The 8,124-nt window shown below is 42.5% G+C and overlaps 1 gene segment (V, D, J or C); it reads right to left on the minus strand.

Annotated features, from left to right (window-relative positions):
* Positions 1 to 3,408, minus strand: part of LOC102384658 — a 98,806-nt gene extending 95,398 nt beyond the window's left edge.
* Between the last annotated feature and the right edge of the window lie 4,716 nt (positions 3,409 to 8,124).

The following is an 8,124-nucleotide window of genomic DNA, read 5'->3' on the forward strand; positions in this document are numbered from 1 at the left end:
CTGAATTATACTATCTTAGCTCCTTCAAAATAGTTATGGTAGTCAATTAAGGAAAGATTGTATGTTCCTCTATTAATCCCAGCCTTGATCTCTCAAGTACATTAACAACCATGAGAAACAAGTGAAAAAATAACAGAAAAAATAATAATATTAAAATAAAAAATGATAAGACTTTGTGATGTACAGAATGGATTGTGTGTTTGTATATGTTTAAAGGAAACTCATGCTTACTTATTTGAATCTTAAATGTAGTTCTGCTTCAGAAAGAAATTTCTTATGTGTCCCAATCATACCACAGCATGAAACAGCTTTACAAAAATCTCCCTCTAACTTGCCTAGCATCAGAAAAGGAAGTCCTTATCTGTAAATGGCCTGCAGCACAACTTAAGACACCTGCTTTCCTTAAAAACTCTTCCCAAGCTCCAGAGAGGCTAGGTAATCACAGAAAAGTAGGATTGAAGGGGACCTCTGGAGATAATCTAGTCCACCCCACTACTTGAGGCAGGATCATCCCTATCCCAAGCATCCCGTTCAAGTTCTTGTCTAACTTATTCTTAAAATTACACAATCAATCCTATCGCACAACTGCAAGGCATATTGCACCAAAACATCTGAACCTCCCACAGGTAAAGGAAGGGGACAAAGGCCATCAGTGTCCCATTATTACATTGGTAGTTAAACAGCACTCAAGTAATCCAATGTATAGTCACTTTTTTTCTTAAATGCTTTAGATTCTGGTAAATCTGGAAGCATACAATTCTTTATTTCTATCCAATCATAGTGTCTGTGCCTAAAAGAGTTCAATTTTTTTTAGTGACAAATTGGCATGCAATGTGGGGATTTTTCTTTCTTTAACTGTGGGTTGTTTTTTTTTTTATAGAAGTGGGATCCAGATTGTATTAGGTTCCCTGGAAAAATCCCACTTGGAGGGTCAGTGACCCAAAGCACTTGGGGAACTCTGCAGTTCTTCACCAAAGAGTCTAACACATTGAAAGGAATGGAAACTCTTTCATTCCAGCCAGTATGGGATTGATATCTGTGATGTATTTTGAAGGGGAATAAAAATGTGCAATCTAGGAATGGATCTCTGTTCTCTCTGGTTGTTTGCACTGCCCCTTGGGTGCGGTATCCAGTACCAAACCCATTTATCTTTCCAGTGTGACATAGGAGGGGAGACTGACTGCAACAAACCAGCAAAAAATGTTGTAGAGAAACTCATGTGACTTTGAAGTCATAAAAGGAGTTTGGATTAGAGCTGGGTATGGGACCCAGATTTCTCATCTCCAAGGATGTGGAGACATGATGTGATTGCTACAGAATAGTCTTTTAAGGTTTTTATTCTATAGCTATGATTCAACATAATCCTCAGAAAATGCCAGCTCTTAGTTCTCTCTCTGTCTCTCCCTTTCTCTCCCTCCTACAGAAAAAAAACTAAAGTAATTCTTCTCTTGGCTCAGAATGTTTTTAACACCATGGATTCCTATCTGAAATCTATGATTTAATCTTGTGACTCAAGCTTGTACACCTAAGAGTGCTAGTACCCTGCACAACCCTTGAAAGGATCTCAAGGCACCTCAGGGTGCCACAGCACCATGGATGAGTATCACTGCTCTACATTGAACACAAGAGACACACATATATGCCCCCCAACCCTACGTTGCTATACTCAGCGAGTGAGAGAGAGAGGTGCTGGTTACCATTCATTTGAAGGGGTATCTTGACCCTGGAGCAGACTGGTGCCTGTGCATCATGTCTACTCTCAGTTTGCCACTAAACAGTCAGTTTACTGAAGAGTAAAAGTGGTGGTTGTATATATCAAGGCTGGTAATTTGACCACATCCTTCCTCTTTTTGAGCTTCCTGAAACCATGAAACAGCAATGCTCTCTTTTTTATTAGCATGCATCTTGTGAAAGGTGATAGACTTATAGCCCCAGAGGGGCACTGCATTATAGTAATATTGTAAAACCCACTTGTGCAAACAGTCATGCTGTTGTAGAGCAAGAAAGGCAAAAAATGTTGTGTGTACAAGTGCCCCTGGAGGTTTTAAAGGAGATGGAGGCCCCATTGTACTGGGAGCTGTATATACACAAAATAAGAGACGAGCCATCCTGTGAGACAGGCAAAAGAAAGGATAAAGGACATAGCCTATCCTTGCTATGCAGGTGGGATCTGAGGTGCACAGTGCAATGCAGTGACTTGCCTGGGGTCCCACAGGGGAATCTGTAGCAGAGTCAAGCACGGGACTCGGATCTTCCGCTTCTCAGATCAATGCAGAAAAAGAGCTTTGTTGTAACAATTCAGGTGCGTTTATTGCTTGAATAGTCCTTGCACTGAAGCTGTGCTTACCTGGGTTTACAAACAACCTTGGTCAATTGTGGAAAGTCTTTGGAGATTAGGCAGCACAAGACTCCCACAGTGCCAAGTCCCTTAATAGAAACCCTCACCTGAGGCTGGTAGACAGGTGGAGATTTCTGAAGCATGTCTGATCCATGCTACTTCCAGCCCAAAGATTCTCCACCAAGTTGCCACAGGACCCTGGGATGCTGTGAGATCCTTTTAAGAGTGCTGCACCATATTAAGCACCATTCATGACTTACAAGATAAACCCAGAAATTTCAAATAGGAAACCAAAGTTCTTCCTTATGTCAAGAATATTCTGACTTGTGTGGTCTGTCTGAGTTCTTTGCAACAGAAAAATGGCTCTATTAATTTTTCAGTAGTCAAGAAATGAGTGAAAGCTCAGAGCTGGGATTCTCAGAGGGCTGTCTTGAGTCTAAAAAGGTTGAAAATGCTCTCCAGCCAAAACTTCTCTCCTGAGCTGGGGTCAGCATTAGATGCTTGAAGAAGAGGGTACTTGATACCTGATACTGTCTGCTCTCTTGTCCATGTGGGGGACACCTTAACCCCATCACTTCCAGGGTGGTTGATTCTTGAAGCTACAGGGTTGATGATGTATCTTGAATGCAGGTATTTTCTTGAGCATAATCTGATGTTTGCATTATTCACATACATGTTCATAAATATTATTCACATATTCTGTGTTCAAATACGGCTAAATTCTTGTCCATATTAACTCGTAGTAATTCATTCTACATGTCTGCTGATTTAATCTACTTTTGTGATATTCCTTTCCTCCAAATGAGCCATACTTTCTGATGTTTTAAAAATGCTGGCAGGCCAAACTCTTCTTAAGATGAGCATGAGAGGAACAACCAAATATTAAAGGCAGCTTTACGGAAAAAAATCTCCCCCACCCCATGCCATCGTCCATAGTAGAGGGCTTTCTCAACTCACCTACCTTTTCAGGGAGTCATTTCAGCTTCTGTCCCAATAGATCACTTCTTTGAATCTACTTTTTAAATTGTTGTAATCCAGACTTCTCTAAAAACCAGAGTGATGTGTTAGCTGCTGGCAGGAAATGGCATTTTCACTGCTCTAGACACAGACGCTTCTACCAGGTGACAAAGCAAAACAAAAGCACATGCATTTTGCCTTATGGTATAAGCAGACAGATGGGCAGGTTTCTTTTCCTTTGACCTATTTGCTGGAATTTTTCATCTTTAAAACTGCCAGTAGAAAAATTATGGTAGTATAAAAGTGATGTTTTAGCCCTTGACGGTGCAGAAATTATGCAAGGCAAGGATTTCTTAGGGGATGGATATCTTTTTATTGGACCTGATATGTAGTTGGGATAGAGTTAGACAGGCTTTTGAATATAAAGCATTCTTCCTCCTTTTCAGAATAGAATAGTGTTTTGTGATAGGTTGATGTTTGTATTTTAAGTGCTGTTTCTATGGTGTCTGTGGCTCTTATTGTGATAGTGGATTACACTTTTTCTTCTTATGTTGGATGGCTGCCATCAAGTGTTTTTTGGTAGCATGTCTGGGTCTGCTGCATAGTAGTTGGGTATGTCTCTGGGATAATATCTCTTAGTTTAGTAGCATAAGTATCTCCTGTTTCAGTTGATCTCTTCTGGAGTAGGTTAGGTGAAGAAGATGGTTTCTCAGATTCTCCAAAGTTATCCTGCATTGTATTTTGCATATATGGAGTTGTGTGTGTTAGCCAGAGGGCTATAGATGATGGAAGAAGAATGCCTTGCATTTAAAAGCATACCTAACTTTATCCCAACTACATAGTTGGTCCAATAAAAGATATCACCCTAATGCCCCTGCTACATGTCATGTATACTATGCAATTACATTGCACATGTGGCTGGTCTAAATTTCTTGTGCAATTAACCAGTTAATTGTGCAGTAATTATTCTGCACTTGTGACCTGTCTTACTTTGCAATACATTTAGACCAGTCACATGTGCAAAGACATACAGGCCACAAGTGCAAAGTGATTATCATGCAATAAAAAATGACTATACAGCTATAAAAAGAGCCAACCAGTTATAAAGTTAGTGCTTGAGAATATAACAACTCTATAGCTGGCTTCTATCCAGATTTAATTTGAACATGTAGCAGGGCACTAAGAAATCTGTGCCTGTAGCAGAAAAAATAATAATTCAACCGGCAGAGGGCAGCAAGACACCAGAAAGAACAAAAAGTCAGATCCCAAATGATGCAAGAAAGTTTAACAGCTATTTTTAACATTTTATTTATTTTATTTATTTTATTTGTTTTGAACATCCATATATTATTTATTAACTACAGCAGAGCTTACGGGAACTGTAACTGCTGGTATTGTATATCAAAAAAATTACTATATCAAGCTTAAGTGTAGAGACACTATATTTTATTAATCTTTGAGAAGAGAATTGTGTGTTAGTTATAGATTAGTTTAAAAAAACACAATAAAAACAGCTGACATTCAGAAAATGGAGGGTTTAGAAAGCAGGGAATGTACTATGCAAACACAGAGAGAGACACTAATGTAAAATTTTTCTCTTTCCTTGCCCCCATCCTAAACGGGGTGTAAGACAAAAAAGCTTGTGACTTGCAATCACTTTCCACACTCCTCCCACTAAAGAGAGCCCTTCAGTCATCTTCAAGTTCATGTAGGACAGGAGTACTCAACCCCCAACCTGTGGGCCAGATCTAGCCTGTTGATGGGGTAGGGTGACCACCTGTCCCTAATTGGGCAGGACAGTCCTGAAATGTAAAGATCAAGTCCTGGCCTGAATGATGCTTGGACAGAATTTGTCCCGGATTCCCATCAACACAATCAAACAATTATCACCCAGTATGGCGTGCAGGTTTTCTGTTTACTGCTTGGGGCTGGGAGTAGCAAGACCCACGAGGTGTCATGTGCACGTGTGCACGTGCACACATGCATGCGGCAGCAATACAGCCAGGCAGCAGAGGAGAGCAGCTCCCCCAGCTGCCTGCAAGTATGTCTATGGGGGAGGGCATAGATGATGCAGGGAGGGGCAGGGGGAGGTGGATTGTGGCCTCCATGATGAAGGAGGGAGCAGAGCAGGGCTGGCAGCTGGAGCTGGGGGTGTTGCCCAGAGAGGGCAGTGCATGGGGCCTGGGGTCAGGGTGGCAATGTGTAGCTGCAGGGCTGGGCTGGGGAGTGGAACAGAGCCATGGGCAGCTTATCCAGGGGAAGGAGAGGGGGTGCTAAGGGGGTGGCTCCCTGCTGCTGCGCACACTCCCAGAGAGGGGGATGGGGGGACATGCCATCCAGATTTGTGCATGGAGCCAGGGTGGATGTGGGCTGCCTTCTGTGGGTTTGGGGCTTCCCACCTTGCTGCCCTCTCCCCAGGGCCTCTACAGCCCAGCGGGCAGGACCCAACGCAGGATGACGGAGCGGGCAGGGTGGCTCAGTGCCCCACTTTTGCATTTTGAAAAGGTGGTCACGGTGGTCACCCTAGGACAGGGGCAGATCCAGGGGTGTGCTGTGGTACAGTTGCATCCTCCTTTGATTCCTGCTCCACCTCAATTTGAAAACCAGCTGCCTGGGAGGGGCAGCAGCATTTCTCTGCAGGCAGTGTTGAGGGAGTTAATTGACTTCATGGCTCATTAGAAGGAATCAATCAGGTATATTGTAAACTCCGGTACTAATGACCCTTTCTCCTTTTTTATGGTCTTCATGTTCCATTAATCGAGCTGTCCTTTCTTCTGCAGTAATACCCTATCTCTGCTTCACAGTCCTGGAGTCCATTTCTAGTTTTAGCTAAAAACTTTATTTCGCATGAACATTAACTCAAGCGTGGCAATAACTTTCAGTGGGTCATTGGATGCACTGCCAAGATACTCACGAAGGGTAGATTTTGTTTTAGAAATCTGAATAAGAGGTGTACATTCAGCTATAAAGACTACAGGACTAATAAAGCAATATATTTAGACTACTTTTGCCTAGTGCGTTGGTTTTTTTAAATACTTAATCCAGCAAATAAGTGCACATTCCAATAAAGTTATATTCATTGTTACTGAATAATACAGCCCTAGGCCCCTACTATATTAGTAAATTTTCTAGTTCCTTTTGGTGAAAATGTGTGTTGTTTTGTATGTGATGTTGCATCACACCATCTGCAGCCCCCCTCTTCAAAATCCTAGATCCAGCCCACGGGGCTCCCCAAGCATCCAGAAATGTTGGTGTGGGAAACAGTGGCAATTTATGCTGCCATGACTCCTCCACAGCCAAGTTTCAAATTCCCATGAGCCAGATGACATGGCTTTGGGCCCATGATCCTGCCTGCATGCAGGATGATGATGGGGCTCCATCAGGCACTCCTGGCTTCTTCTCTTTCTCCTCGCTCCACAGGTCTCCCATTCTTGGCTGCCCAGGCTGCCAGCTTCCAGGGGCGAGCTGAAGAGGGATCTGGACACTGACTCAGCTGTGGAAATAGGAGATGCAGATCCAAACCTGGTCTAAGGGAAGGTGGTTTGAAACCCAGCTCCCTGCTCTTTGAGCAAATGCCCTAACCACTAGGTGACTGGGCTAAAAGCTGAGTAGGTGCTGTTCCCCCTCATACAGGGGACTTTTGCTGTTCTGGTTTTCCTACAGGGCTCCCCATCAGTTGTATCACTGTGCACAGTGAGAAATCCCTTCACAGAAACCCTTGGGGCTCATAGAGGTGTGGGGATTGCTAGAGCATATCCAATCCATCGTCCCTTTAGCACAAACTCCTCTCCTCAGCAGTAGGCAGCACTAGATGCTTTATGAGGATGGTGCTTGACACCCTGGTGTTATGCAGTCACCTGGGAAAATTTCTTCTTAACCCCGTCACTTCATCTCTGGTTCATTCCTGGAGCCAGAGGGTTGATGGTGCACATTAAATGCAGTTCTGACCTGAAGCACAATCTTAGATATTCTTATTATTTACATACATGTCCATGACATTTTTTAACATTGCTAAGCTCTTGTCCATAATAAGTTCCTGCTGCCAGGGGCTCCACCTCTGCAGTGAGTAGTCTACTAAACAAGATGTACTTGGGCGATATTTAAAAAATATTGGTAAGCACTTTTTTTTTTTTAAATGAACACGAGTCAAACAGCTCAATCTCAAAGGCAACTTCGAAAAAATCTTTCCCAGGTTCCAACATTAATGGTAAGTGGGGTTTTTTTTGTTCGTTTTTTTTAAAGGTACTTGCCTTTCATCCAAACGTTTCAACTTGTATTCTGGTAAAAAGCATCTTTGAATCTCCATCTTAATTCACTGTAATCCAGACCCCTCTAAATTATAGGGAGATTTGTTTGCTGAAGGCAACAAACACCATTTTCATTGCTGAATGCGTGGTAGCATCTGCCAGCTGGTAAGGAGGTAAAATAAAATAAAAGTACATTTGGCCTTGTGGTATGAGCAGAAAGGAAATTTTCTTTCCTTTGACCTATTTAATGTAATTCTTCATCTTAAAGCTGTCACCTAAAAAAGAAATCATAATTCTGCCAGTTGGGGGCAGCAGGATTTCATAGAAAGGAATTCAATCTACTCTGGTGACACACAGAAACAGCTGATCAAATATTTTAAAGTAATTCATGTCACAGATTCACAGAAATTTAGGGCTGGGAGGGACCTCATGAGATCATCGGGTCCAGCCCCCCTGCTCTGGGCAGGAAAGACTGGTGGGGTCAAATAACCCCAGCAAGGTATGCATCCAGTCTCCTTTTGAAGATCAGGCTAGACAGAAGCATGAGATGAAGCTTTACATCAGGGTAGAATACAACAGCAG

This window comes from Alligator sinensis, unplaced genomic scaffold (genome assembly GCF_000455745.1).
Source record: "Alligator sinensis unplaced genomic scaffold, ASM45574v1 scaffold1585_1, whole genome shotgun sequence".
NCBI classification, from domain to species: Eukaryota; Metazoa; Chordata; order Crocodylia; family Alligatoridae; genus Alligator; species Alligator sinensis.